The 14623-nt window shown below is 38.4% G+C and overlaps 1 long non-coding RNA gene across 2 annotated transcripts in view; it reads left to right on the forward strand.

Annotated features, from left to right (window-relative positions):
• Window positions 1–14623, forward strand: part of LOC137752168 (uncharacterized) — a 120691-nt gene that overhangs the window by 89289 nt on the left and 16779 nt on the right. For both annotated transcript variants that reach the window (XR_011071070.1, XR_011071071.1), the window contains exon 3: window positions 10677–10808. This is a non-coding gene — a long non-coding RNA (uncharacterized lncRNA). The remainder of the gene's footprint in view (window positions 1–10676; window positions 10809–14623) is intronic.

A 14623-nucleotide genomic window follows, 5' to 3' on the forward strand; every position in this document is an offset into this window, starting at 1 on the left:
GGTAACTGAGTAAATGAGATTTAAAAACATGTAGTTTAATAACATTTAAATAGTTGTTTAGAGAGTGTAGAGAAGATGTCAAAGAGAGTCTATATATAAATCAATTTTTAAAATCCAACGATTGCTATAGGAATTCAGAGAAGGGACAGATCACTTCAGGCAGCCTTGGTCTGGAGTGGTGCCACTTTTCAATGGGAAATCTATCTGGTTCTGAATGTGTTTTTCTGGGCTAGGATGGATAAACAAGCAGATAGTTACAGGCTAAGTTTTAAACTTTCTTTACTGAAAATATGCATAGCTTTGACACTTCATTTTTTAAATATCAGTGTTAACTAGAAATGTAAAATAGGCAGTCCGATATGAAAAGTACTAGGATTTCAGTTGCCATCAATTCAAAGAAAGAGGTGAGATCTGAGCTGTTTAGAATGTGAGAGAAGATTTGACTCTATAGAGAAGAAGATCTCTATAGAGCATTTTGGGCATGTGTAACAAAAAAGATCCGGGGATGCCTACAGTGAAGGGAGTAAACATGCTGGCTGAAGCAGAGGCAGCATAAAGGAAGTAGTTGGCAATAAGGCCAGGAACTTGCGATGTTGGTTGAGGCCAAGGATGAAAGACTTCGAAAACGAAGATCAATTTAAACTATGGGAGTGAAGGATTGTGGATCACATTTGGAAGAAATTGATGACATAGAAGAAAAATAAAAAGATAATAAAGAGTGACATTTTCTCACAGCTTCCTGACAGATGTACACCACTCCACGACGCATCACTCTGTAGAACCTCCATCCCAGCTGAACTTACAAGGCTTGTCACTCAAATATAACCATCCAAACCCAGTTTCTTGTAGAGGTAAACATAATGTATGAATTGGTAAACTGCTACGTGTGTGAGTTTTTCCTATTATAATGATTCATAGATGTCTGGAATGTCAACACCAGATGTTCCTTGCATTTAAAAAGAAAATACAGAGGCATTCAAGAAGGGTAATCAGTTCAGACATATCTCTCACTTACACCTTAGTGTGAATGATTTCTCTAAGAACTTTTCCCAAAGAGTAAGATCAGATGGTATGGCAGAGAAGGCATGGGACAAAGAGAGGCAGATATAGCACCTTCATGTCAGTTCAGTCTTCTACTAATTGCGTGTGGGTGAAGACATGAGAAGGGATGCTAGTGTGGGGGAATGAAATATAAAAGACTGTTCTGGCCCCAACCGTACTGCCTCAGTTTTGTCCAGAGCCAGCTGATTACCTCTCTGCTTTCCCAAAATTGCCTTGTTGGACAGCTATTCTTATTTTCACAGATATAATCGGTTGACTGAGTTCAGCATTAAACCTATCAGACATGTGCTCCCTGAAATGGAAGTCTTGGAGAATTGCCAGAAAGATGAAGAAAAGTTTTTATTTTATTACCATATTTTCTCTTTCATTTAGTCATCTTTATATAAGGAGAGTCATTCTCTTTCCAGTTCCCTGGTCTAAAAGTCACTTTCAAAGTGTAGTCTCTTGAGGGCTTTACTGTACATTATGAATATAATCTTGAATTCTATTTATAGACTGACCTTGCTTTTCACTAGGAAAACGAGGCATCTCATTTCCAATATGCTTTCCTTGGATAGAATAGAGAGCAAATAGAGATTTATGTGTGAGTTCTGAAACTTCTTAGCCAAAGATATTTGGAACATTCACTTTTGATATATCAGTGTTATCTGGAAATATAAGATGGGCACCAAGATGTTGAAGTACAAGGATTTCAATTATTATCAATTTAAAAATACAGCTCTTCGTCAAGGTCTGGGATGATTTATGGTAACTATTTAAGAGAAAATTACACATGGTCTTATTTTGTTGGTTCCTCATTGTTATGAATTTGATTTTGCCCATATTTGGTCAAGTTGATAAGTTTCGGAGAATTCTTCGACATTCCAGGCCTATTGTTTGCTAGCGGCCTGTCAAGTCACTGAGCACATAAGGCTGCTCATGGCAAACTGTTTGCTTCATTATTTAGCATCATATTCTCAAACGGACCAGAAGGACTAGCTGGAGAACACAAGGTATTTGGCGGATATTTCAACCAGCATCGTTAGTTATATGTGAAAAACAAGGATAAAAGCTTGACTGGGTATAGGATGATCAGCAATGAGGTCGTTAAGCTGATACAGGTATGATTTAAGTAGGGCCTGAATGAAATGCTTTATCAGATTTCCACAGCCCCGATAATGCAGCATAAAAATAATAAGTATTTATTCAGCTTACAAGCCTGCAAGTCAATGATTTAGTCTTGGCTCTGCTGGGCAGTTCTTGTTTTGACTGGGCCCTTTCACATGGCTGGCTATCAGCTGGAGTGATGGAGCCACTGGGCTACCCACTGGGTTACCCCTGTCTGTTATACTCCAACAGGCTAGCCTGGGCAGGTTTTCATGGCAAAGGCAGAGGAGTGAGAGTAGAACAAGAAAATGCACATGGCCCCTTGAGGTCAAGGCTCAGAACTAGCATACTATTCACTTCTATATATTACATTTAGGTCACAAAGCTAGCCCACATTCAAGGAATAAGGAGATAGACTTCTCTTGATGGGAGAAGTTGTAAAGTGGTGAAGAATTGGACCATTAATGCAATATATCTACCACCAAACGCTGAATTCCAAGGACTGAATACTTCATCCCTAAGCTACTGTGTAGTTACGGGTTGATCTAGATGATGCTGAACTCGGATATCCAGGCCAGACTGGCCTAAGGAAATGAGATTTGATTGCACATTATTCTCAGTACAGAGTAGATAAACAGGTACCTCTTTTAGATTTACAATAGTAATAGATAATAACCAGAGATTTATGTTTATGCTATCATGAATATGAGAATGACATGGACTGAATGCTTATGTTTCTCCCCACATTCTAAGAATTGGTATGGAGAAAATGAAGTGAATGTTGCAATACCTAAAAATGTGGAAGCAACTTTGAAATTAAGAACAGGCATTTCTTGTTTTATTGTACTTTGCTTTATTACGCTTCAAAGATATTGTATTTTTTACAAATTGAAAATTTGTGGCAACCCTGCATAGTCAGATGATGGTTAGCTTTTTTTTTTTTTTTTTTTTAGCAATGACGTGTTTGTTAATTAAGTTATATACATTGCTTTTTTAGACATAATGCTACTGCACACTTAATATACTACAGTATCTCCAAGGTATGCCTGTCATGGGTAGAGGCTGGAAGAGTTTTGAGCTGTATACTGGAAAAAGCCTGAATTGCCTTGAACAGATGGTTAGGAGCAATTTTGAGGAGAGCTCAGAGAGAAAAGAGGAGAGCTATAGAAAAAGCCTCAATCTTCTTAGAGAATACCTAAGTCATCCCAAACAGAATGTTGGTGGAATAAGAATGGTAAAGGCCATTCTGACTAGGTTTCACATCAAAATGGGGAACATGTGATTGGAAACTGGAGGAAAAGCATTCTTGCTATGAAGTGGCAAAGAAGTTGGCTGAATTGTGTTCACATTCTAGAGATTTGTGGAAGGCAGAACTTGTGAGGGATGCATTTGGATATTTAACTGAAGCCATTACTAGGCAAAGTGTTCACTCAGTGGTTTATATGCTCTTGACTGCTTATAGCAAAACACGAGAAAGAGAAAGGATTTAAAGATGGAATTGTTGGGAATTCCCTGGCGGCCCAGTGGTTAGGACTCCTCACCAATGAGGGTGGGGGTTCGATCCCTGGTTGGGGAACTAAGACCCTGCAATCCGCGCAGTGCAGCCAAAAAAAAAAAAAAAAAAAAAAAGATGGAATTGTTTATCTAAAGGTAGGCAGAATTTAATGGTTGGGAAAATGCTCAGCTTATCATATTGTAAAGAATGAGAAAGCCCGTCACATTAAAGGGTGTGGCCAAACAACTGTGTGATGAAGAGACTAGTCAGCCATCTCCATAGAAACCAGGAGCTATTGTTCAAGACAATGAAAGAATGCAAATAAGGGTCGTGGGTACCTGTGGGACCTCAGTGTGTGTTGCCCACCTCGCATCTCTGGCTCCGCTCTTGAGCTCCGGGGCCACACGCCTGACTGCCCCAGGTAAGGCTCTGGCAGGCCAGGTGGCATCTCTGGAGTGTGCAGGTGACAAACGTTGGTTGTGTCTGTACTGCTGTCTCTGCAGGAGCACAGAGTGCACAAGCTGTGGGGACATGGCTGCCTCAACCAAAATTTCAAAGGATGCAAGTCAGAGCCACTGGGCACTGGATCTCACCCCAAAATTGTGGACAAAGACCTTAGTTTTGGGGGAAGGTCCAAGCAGAGAGCCAGGATGGGTCTTTTCAGCCAAGCTGTGGGGACAGGGCTGCCCAGAGTCTTGGGGACCAGTCTTTGCCTGGCAGAACTGCAGGGGCAGGACCCTTGGCCCAGTGGACCTGGAGGGCAGATTATTGGGCCAAAGAGAATTGTTCTTGAGCCTTAAGATCTAATGGAACTTGCTCCACTGGATTTTGGGCTTGCTTGGTACAGTCACTCCTTTCTTATTTCCTAATACTCCCTTTTGGAATGGGAATGCCTGTCCTATGCCTGTTCTACCATTGTGTTTTGGAAGCAGGTAACTTGTTTGATTTCCCAGGTTCACTGCGAGAGCAATTTGCCTCAAGATGAATCACATCTTGAGTCTTACCCATCTGATTTAGATGATGTTTAGATAAGACTTTGGACATAGATTTTAAAAGTTAATGCTGGAATGATTTAAGACTTTTGGGGCTATTAAGATGGAATGACTATATTGCGCATGCATGAATTTGGTGGGGCAGGGAGGGGTCAGTGGCAGAATGCTATGAACTGAATGTTTGTGTCCTCCCCAAATTTATATGTTGAAACCTAACTCTCAATGTGACTGACATGTTTACAGGTGGGGTCTTTGGGAGGTGATTAGGTCATGAAGGTGGAGCTCTCATGAATGGGATTAGTGACCTTATGAAACAGACTCCAGAGAGCTTCCTTATTTCTTTCACCACTTGAGGACACAGCAAAAAGATGGAACCAGCTTCTATGAACCAAGAAGGTGGCTTTCACGAGACTCCGAATCTGCTGGTGCTTTTATTTTTGACTTCCCAGCCCCCAGAAACATGAAAAAGAAATATTTGTTGTCTATAAGCGACCTAGTCTAAGGTATTTTGTTACAGCAGCTTGAACTAAGAAAGAGTAACAGATATTTATTAAAAGTATTTAAAATTGAGCATCATGAACATACGTTGATCTTTTCAAATGGTCTTGTTAAAAGGAAAAGAAATTGAAAATTGGACTTTCAGGGAAGAGAATCTTCTGGAATGTATAATTATATTACTTTCAAGTAGTGCTTTCAAATAACCACCCTGGTCAGAAATGCTTTATGTCCTCCGTTGTATTGGTAAAGATGACCAATATCCATCATTTTCAAAAGGTTTTTATTGGGATTGTAATGTCAGTCTTTTGAGAGATTAATTTTTTGAAAGCATTTATGGATCTCTTTTATGCACTAAACAATACTAGGCACCGAGTTTATAAAGTGAGAAGACAGGGAGGGGACCTCTCAGTGACACAAATCAACAAAATGCTGGTTATTTCCGTGGGATATGCTGTTTTCCACTCCTCTCCTCTTCTGAGCAACCTGTACTGTCTCCCTGTTAGCATATAGAATATAATCTCATCATAACATGTATAGTGTATAATCTCATCCAGCTCAAGGGCATGTGACCCAGAACAGGCCAATTAATGCCTTTTCCATGTTCTTTTCCAATTGGAGCTAGACAGTAAGGTCCCTTGTCACCTTGTCAGGACCCATTAGGATTCAGACCCAGAACTTGCAGTGTGTGATCTCTGCCTCACAGAGAGAGCTGTCTGCAGAAGGAGAGAATGGAACCTATGCTCAAAATGAAGCAGAGATGAGAATGCTGGGAAGGAATGTCTTGACAAACTTTGAGTTTCTGGATCCAAATGATGTTGAGACCAGCCCCACCTCTTGCTTTTGTTTTGTTTGGTTACACCAGCCAAAGAATTTCCCTTTTTCAGTGAAGACAGTTTGAGTTGACTTTCTTTTGCTGCAAACTAAAAGGTCTTGACCAATCACGGGAGCTAACGTTCAGTATCATATTTATTACCGTAGAATGAAAGAAAGAATATCACCTCCTAATAGGACAAGGTCTAGCAGAATGTATGATGATGATGGTGATAAGAAAAAGAATAAGAAAGAGCAGGAAAAAGAGGAGAAAAAGGAGGAAGAAAACATTAATAAAAATCTAGCTGACATCTATTGATTTTCTAATTTTTATTAGGCTTTGTACTAAATATGTTACTTGTATTAGCTCATTTAATCTTACAATAACCCTATGAGATGTGTGCTATTTTTATCTCAAGTTTATAGATGATAACATTGACAAAGATGTTAAGTAGTCTTCTCAAAGCCACATGACTAAGAGAGTCAGAGAGATAGAGGCAGAGTCAATATCCACTTTAGTAGGCTCTCAAGTGATATTTGGTGATGGAAAGAAAGAATGAAAGATACATGAACATAAATAATTATACTGCAATGTGATAGAGGTTTAATCTTTAAAACATTACTATAAAGAAGATACTATTATTAACCTCATTTCATCCACGTGGAAATTGAGGTTTAGAGAGTGTAGTGGGTCTTCCTAGGCCATCGCTTAGCTAGAAAGTGGTGGAGCTGGGACTATACCCAAGCTGACTTTAAAGTACCCTTGGATATTTTTGTATAAGGTGAGATCCTAAGTAGGAGACCACCTTTATTTTATTTTATTTTTTTACGTCTTTATTGGAGTATAACTGTTTTACAATGTTGAGTTAGTTTCTGCTGTATAACAAAGTGAATCAGCTGTATGTATCCATATATCCCCATATCCCCTCCCTCTTGCGTCTCCCTCCCACCCTCCATATCCCACCCCTCTAGGTGGACACAAAGCACCGAGCTGATCTCCCTGTGCTATGCAGCTGCTTCCCACTAGCTATCTATTTGACATTTGGTAGTGTATATATGTCAATGCCACTCTCTCATCTCGTCCCAGCTTACCCTTCCCACATCCTCCATGTCAAGTCCATTCTCTATGCCTGCATCTTTATTCCTGTCCTGCCACTAAGTTCATCAGAACCATTTTTTTTTAGATTCCATATATGTGTTAGCATACGGTATTTGTTTTTCTCTTTCTGACTTACTTCACTCTGGATGACAGACTCTAGGTCCATCCACCTCACTACAAATAACTCAATTTCATTTCTTTTTATGGCTGAGTAATATTCCATTGTATATATGGGCCACATCCACCTTTAAATGAGACTTTAAAACATTTTGGTGCTTTATCCATTTTTGGATCTTTCTTCCTACAATTTTCCTGTAACTATTTCTTTAAGTTTTGTGTTGTTAACATACTTATATATTACATCCTTTTCAGATGTATTATTTCTATCTTTTTGCAGGATCTTCATTAAAATCAGAGCATTCAAACACAATAATAGACAGTCCTTCTCATTTTAAACCAAATCTCATACACATTTCCACAAAAACCTTTTGAAAATTATTGTTGTTGGTCACCTTTACCAATACAATGAGGGCATAAGGCATTTTGACCAGTGTGATGATTAGAAAGCGCTACTTGAAACAAATATAATTATACATTCCAGAAGGTGCTCTTCCCCAAAAGTCCATGTGCATCTTTCAATTTCAAGTAAATAAATCTATGTAGCAAAGAAGGCAATCTAAAAATGAAGTCCATCCCCCAGCTATTTATTCATCTGATTTGCTAGCTGCTACTTCTTTCACTGAGTCATATATTTTCTTACTACATTTATGTGGATAAATGGTCAAGAACATATCTCTGTGGATGGCATATTTTAGCTATCCATTTTTCAGTTCTTCCTTAGCTTAGGTACTGTTCTATGCTAACTTCACATCAGTTCATTAAGTTCTTTGGTGAATTCTAACATTGCAGTACTCTTTGAATACAAAAAGTGGTTGTCTTTAGCCAATATTTCATTTCTAATACAATATGTAAACAATCTTCATTTTTGGCTTTTGAACAGTGCTGTTACAAATTGCAGCTTGTATTTCTGATTCTTTTCCCCAAATAAATCTTTGAAAATAAATCAGTGTGCTATTTCCCAAACTTACATCATACAACCCTGACATTTGAAAAGTTTCAACAATGTGTCTTGGAAATATTTCCATGTCTTTTTAGTCAAAGTTTCATAACTTAATCCCTATATGGGCAATTTCAGACTTCTTTGCATCTTTTCCTGATTATAACTCTACCAAAAAAGCTTTTAAGGGTCTCTGGCCTGTTTTTTTTTATATCAAATAAGAGAAAGAAGCAAACATGCTCTCACACGTAAAAATGTAAATACACTGTAGAATACTTTGATCATTGTCTGCCTAAGGATCTTTCTTCTTCTCCTCAGGGTGTTCTGGGAAGTTGTTGGATATCAGATAACACCAGATAGAGCTTTATCTTCCTCTTTTTCATGACTGCATTTCCCTCCTTTCCCTATTAAGCATTAAATCCTCTACTTTCAGGAATTTCTAATTCTCCCTCTTTTCAAATCTATAATTGCTATAATTTGGGAACGCTGGTTTTTGCTCTCTTTTGACTCCATTCCATGTTTTGCTCCTCTTACCTTTCTTCATCCAGATCTTTAGTGCCAACGTTTTTTCCTGATTTGCCTACTTATGCCCACTCTTCTGTCATTACTGTAGGGGCTTTCTCGTTCATCCCTTCCTTGGTATTTTTCTATAGAATCATCATAGCATAGATTTGAAATACAAAGTAATTATTATTCTCATATTAGGCATTATTTGTAAAGAAACCGAAGGATAGTGACCTGAGTATGTCACCGAAAATGAATGACAGACCCAGGTTCAGAGGTTAGAGTTCAGACCCAGGTTCAGAGGTTAGAGTTCAGACCCAGGTTCAGAGGTTAGAGTTCAGGCTCAACTCTTAGTCCAAGGCTATCCCATCTAGACTGCTGCTTCTCATTTTAGGAGAGTGTGAACATGACATTTTGAGCCCCAATTTTAATTTATTTTACCTTTATATAAATTCACAACGGTAACCTCCAACCTCATATTTAGTAAGATGTTAAATTTTTTTTTTCAGGGCTTCCCATTTTAAGTAGCGTTTCCCACAGGATGCTTATCTGAAGGCCAAAAAAAAAAAAAAAAAAGTGATGTGCACTGGATCAGACCTGCTTGACTCAGCAAATTTCTGCAAATTAGACAGATGATGTGCATAACCTCAAAGTATCTTTTTTAAGAAGTAGCATACCACAACCGATTATTAGTCCTCAGATGTACAATCATCCTAGGCATCAAATTGCTTCCAATTTGATGCATTTTATCCTTTCACTGATCAGACTGTTCTCTTTTTTTTTTCTGGAAAAAAATAAATTCTGGAAAGATTTCTTCTGATGCTGAAGAAATCTTGAAGGCTTATCATTGGACTTTGATGGAATTAGAAGCCCCTGATTTGTTCAGAAAACCTCAGACAAGTTTAAAAATAGTACATATTTAGTTAGTAAAACTAACCGAGGAAAAGAGCTTATGGGTATATTAGTTAGTGGGTTCTATGAATAGCATTCACGTATAACTCTTTTTCATTTAACAAGGAGTTGTAATTTCTGTACCTGCAGACACATGCTGAACCAGGCTTATTCTGAGCAGTATGTTTCCCCTTTTGTAGAATATAGTGTTACATGAAACCATGGGGGAAAAAAACAGAATCGATTTATAATTTCAATCAGCTAATTCTTTAACATATTCCTGATGTTTGATTTCCAAAAAGTTGTTAAGCTGTCTGGACAGAATACAATTATTGATCACCTATATTTTGGGGGTTGACTTTCTTGTTTTAACCAAAAAAATGTGATTCTCCCTTTTCCCTTGAGCCATTGCAAGAAAGGTACCATTGCAAGTGTAAAGGAGGACCTTTTTCAAATTAATTTTTGCTCTTTATTTGACTATACTCAAATTGACATGTAATTTGTGTGAGGCTGTGAAATTGTGGACATTGGAAAAAACTTTCTTGCATTACTGAAAGAAATCCAGGTTGCTGGCTTCTCCCTGTCACATAGCCCTTTCAGCACCATTAACCCCTTTTTCCTTTTCTGAGGTGTTTCAGTACCAGCGTACCTCATTTGGTTCAAGTACAAAAATTAAATGGGCTTTTTAGCTAATCTAGCTAAATGTTCTAGCTAATCACTCAGCAACTAATTTTTCTATGATCTTGGCAAAAATTTCAAGTAAGAGAATCATACATTCTAGGTCATTCTTGTGGTCCCATGTTTCTAGCATAGATGAATAGCAGCGGACTTTTTCCAAAGGACAGATCTGGGTTTAAATCCCATTTCCAGTACTTACAAATTAGGTAGCTTTAGGCAAGTGTGATGGTTAATTTTATGTCAACTTAACTGGGTCATGGGGCACCCATATATTTGGTTAAATACTGTTCTGGATGTTTCTGGGAGAGTGTTTTTGGATGAGTTTAACATTCAATTTAATAGACTGAGTAAAGCAGATTGCCTTCTCTAGTGTGGGTGGGCCTCATCCAATCAGTTGAAGGCATGAATAGAACAAAAAGGCTGACCTTCCCCTGAATAAGAAGGAATTTCTCCTGCCTGATTACCTTGGAGCTGAGACTTTTTTTTTTTTTTTTCTGCTTTCAGACTTGAATAGAAACATTGGCTCTTCCTGGATCTCCAGCCTGCCAGCCTTTGAACTAGAACTATACTGTTGGCTCTCCTGGGTCTCCAGCTGACTGACTACAGATCTTGGGACTCGTCAGCCTGCATAATCATGTGAGCTAATTCCTTATAATAAATCTCCTTCCATATATAATTTATATAGGATATATATATCCTATTGGCTCTGTGTCTCTGGAGAACTCTGACTAATATAGCAGGTTACTCATTCTTTTGCAATGAGTGATTTCATCACATGTGAAACAGGGATAATAACACCCATTTTACAAGGTTGTTGTAAGGTTTATGAGATCAGGAGGGCAAAGCATGTTGCACAAAATAGGTGTTTATAAAACAGTAACTGTTGTTATTATAATGATCATTTTTCAGAGCACAGATTCTTTCTAATCTTAAAAAATACAGTTATAGTTAGTCCAATTTTTTTCTTCTTTCTAACTTTTTCTTCCACCTGCAGTTAACTTCCTTTTGATTTCTGACTCAGTGCTGTTTATGTTCTGATGCCATCTCTTTCAAAATTCCTGATTGAATTTTTTTCTTATAAAATTCTTTAACTCAGCATAGCAGCCCATGATCCACTGGTAATACTCTTTTTTTAAAAAGATTAATTAATTAATTATTTTTGGCTGCACTGGGTCTTCGTTGCTGTGCACGGGCTTTCTCTAGTTGCGGCAAGCAGAGGCTACTTTAGTTGCAGTGAGCGGGCTTCTCATTGCGGTGGCTTCTCTTGTTGCGGAGCACGGGCTCTAGGCGTGCAGACTTCAGTAGTTGTGGCACGGGGGCTCAGTAGTTGTGGCTCGTGGGCTCTGGAGCACAGGCTCAGTAGTTGTGGCTCATGGGCCTAGTTGCTCCGCGGCATGTGGGATCTTCCCAGACCAGGGCTCGAACCCGTGTCCCCTGCATTGGCAGGCGGATTCTTAACCACTGTGCCACCAGGGAAGCCTCCATTGGTAATACTTTTGATTCTCATTTTCTGGCTCCCCAGTCTCCAACTGCTTTTGGCCCTATCACTCAAGATTGAGGCATCTGGCTTTACCTCTGGGTGACACACATTCCTTAGGCCTGGACAGCAAAAGAAGATGTCGTGAGAATGTGGGCCTTTCACGCTTAAAGTCAGGGTCTAGGAGTGTAGTTGGAAGAGGTATTGGGATGGGGGACTTGGGGTCAGATGAATCATGTCAAATACTCAATGTAGTGTTTCCTCTACAAATCCTTCTGAGGTGTGCTCTTTTTCTCCCTGATTTTTCCTTTTTTTCCCAGTCCCTGACCACTACTCCCTTAACCCTCCAGATACACATATACTATTTTCTATTCTACCACCTTTCTCTGACTTGCCTTGCTCTGTGTGTATGTGCAGCAATATTGCCCTTACGAGTGGTGTTTGGGTAAGTACCCCTCTTCTTTCATTTCCTTGACTCTAAAGTGGTGCGAGTAACACTTACTCCTGGGATTTGGGGGAAAATTAAATCACACAATGTACACAAACTGTCTTGTATCCTGCCTAGGACACAGTAAGTATACCATAAATTGTAATCAATGCTGTTATGTGACTCAGTTAGAATAGGTTATGAGTTCCAGAGTGAGGATACAGAGGGGGGAGATTAGGCCAGAAAGATGGAGGGCAATGCAACCTTATCAAATTAATGTGGGCAAAAAACTATAGTTGAAGTTACTTTTGTATGTTAAAAATGTGTATTGTCTAAGTATATACATATTAGTAGCATATATTATATATTTTAATATATATCAATCTATATCTATATTAGTATGTATTATTAGTAATATATTAGTAGTAGTATATATATTAGTAGTATATATAGATAAATAGTATATATTTTTATATATACTTTAAGTATATTATATATATATATTAAATATCATATATTCACTATACTTTAAGTATATTATATATACTTAAAGACCAAACCAAGGTCAAAGATTAAACTGGCCAAATAGAGGCAGCAGCAGAGAAGACGTACTGGAGATGGTTTGTAAGGACCCAGAAAGTCTAGAAGGAAGCAGAGAGGATTGTAGTCCAGGAATGACAGGAGTATATAACATGGGAAAAGTCCTAAAAGATGACAGGCTGGCAAGCTTGCAAAAAGACTAGATTTTAAATGTTCTCACCACACAAAATCTTTTATGTGACATGACAGAGGTGTTAGCTAATGCCATGGTGGTAATCATTGCAAAATATAAACGTATCAACTCAACACATTGTACACCTTAAACATACCAATGTTATATGTCAATTATATCTCAATTAAAAAAAGAAATTGCTACAGCCAGAGTGGGAAGGACCACGGATGCTCAGGCATCGACTACTTGCCCTCTCCCGTGGTGGCAGCACCCACTTAACGAGGATGGATATGGCTGAATGTTATGTGTGGGGAACAACCAGCTTTTTCTGGATCACACAGCCAGCCAGAGAATTAGAATTTGATCCCAGCACTTCCGAACACCAGCTGCTCTGCAGAGCGAGCTTTTCACCACATCCCACATTCCTCTAACACATGTTTTCTGAGAAATCTTCAGGAAAGAGCAGATACTTGAGCTAGCTTTTGAAAGGCATTCTCAACAAAGGGCCCTGAATGGGAGAGCACGGCAAGTTTAGAGAAGTTAGAGCAGAGAGTGTTTGAGTAGAGGCACAAAGCAGACGTGAAAATGGAGTAGGAGCTTTAAAAAAAAGTACAATTTGAGGTCCCTGAGCTAAGTGGAAATGTTACTCGGGAGTCCTGGAGTTATTGAGGAGATCATTAGAAGATGTGAAGCAGGAGTGACATGATGAGATTTGTGTTTGAACATGTAATGAATGAACTGGAAGGGAATTCAGCTGGAAACTAGATCAATTAAGAAATATTTTAATAAATGATAAGAAATGTCAAGAAGTTCAATGTAGGAAATGTTTGTGATGTTGGAGAGCAGGGGATAACTCTGATAGATACTAAGCACGTTCAGTGTAGGTAAGTGAGGGAGAGGGAGGAGTCGATAAATGAGACACTTAATACAGGAGGAGTGACTTCTGCTACCAAGAGATTCTCCAGCTGGCTTGAGGGCCCTGCTTTATCAGAAGAGTTTTGGCAGGTAATGTGCACCTTGCCAGAACTTAGGCTACTACAAAGATTTCTAGGAGGAATCCATTCATGGCATTCCTACCTTGTGAAGTACAGGGATACACTCAGATCTTATTTAATAGTGAGAGTAGATTACCTTTGAATTGCACCTTCTCTGAATCACTGTCACATATAGAGTGTTGTTGAGCCCTAAAGCATATTTGGTTCAAATCTATAGTTATACAACAGGTATTTTTTTCTGATACTGAATATGAGGACTTGAAAATATGATGTTAAATAAACAGACCATTCCAGCATATTGTGGCATGTCTGTAAGTACCTGTTCAGTTTATGGATTCTGTATATACTCTTTAAAAAAACAGCTCCATCTGCCATGATACACTCAGGACAGCTAGTTATTTTTGTAGGTGTTGAAATGGATATATATTTAGCTTTGTCTTTGTATGTGTCTATGATTAAATGTTATTGAGTATTAACAAATAAAACCCTTTATGACTTTTTTCCTAAAATCTAATGCAGCATGATATAGAACTTAATACCCCTAATTGCAAACTAACAAGAGCTGCTTTTACAATTACTTCAATGTTTGTATGGTTATGACTCATGAACAAATTACTTTCATGGCTGGGTTGTGTTTATACAAGGCAGGGTGTGAATTTTAAAAATGGATCAACAAGATGGGACAGATTTAGGTGTGGACATATTTATGTAACATGTTTAAATATGGGCATAGAGAAGCAGAAAAACAAATACCTCTTTTGGCATGTTCAGTAGTTAAAGAAGATTTTGTGCACTATTGTATTAATAAACATTTATGGAGATTGAGTGAAAATTGGCATC

The sequence above is a fragment of the Eschrichtius robustus genome, chromosome 18 (genome assembly GCF_028021215.1).
Source record: "Eschrichtius robustus isolate mEscRob2 chromosome 18, mEscRob2.pri, whole genome shotgun sequence".
In the NCBI taxonomy this organism is placed as follows: domain Eukaryota; kingdom Metazoa; phylum Chordata; class Mammalia; order Artiodactyla; family Eschrichtiidae; genus Eschrichtius; species Eschrichtius robustus.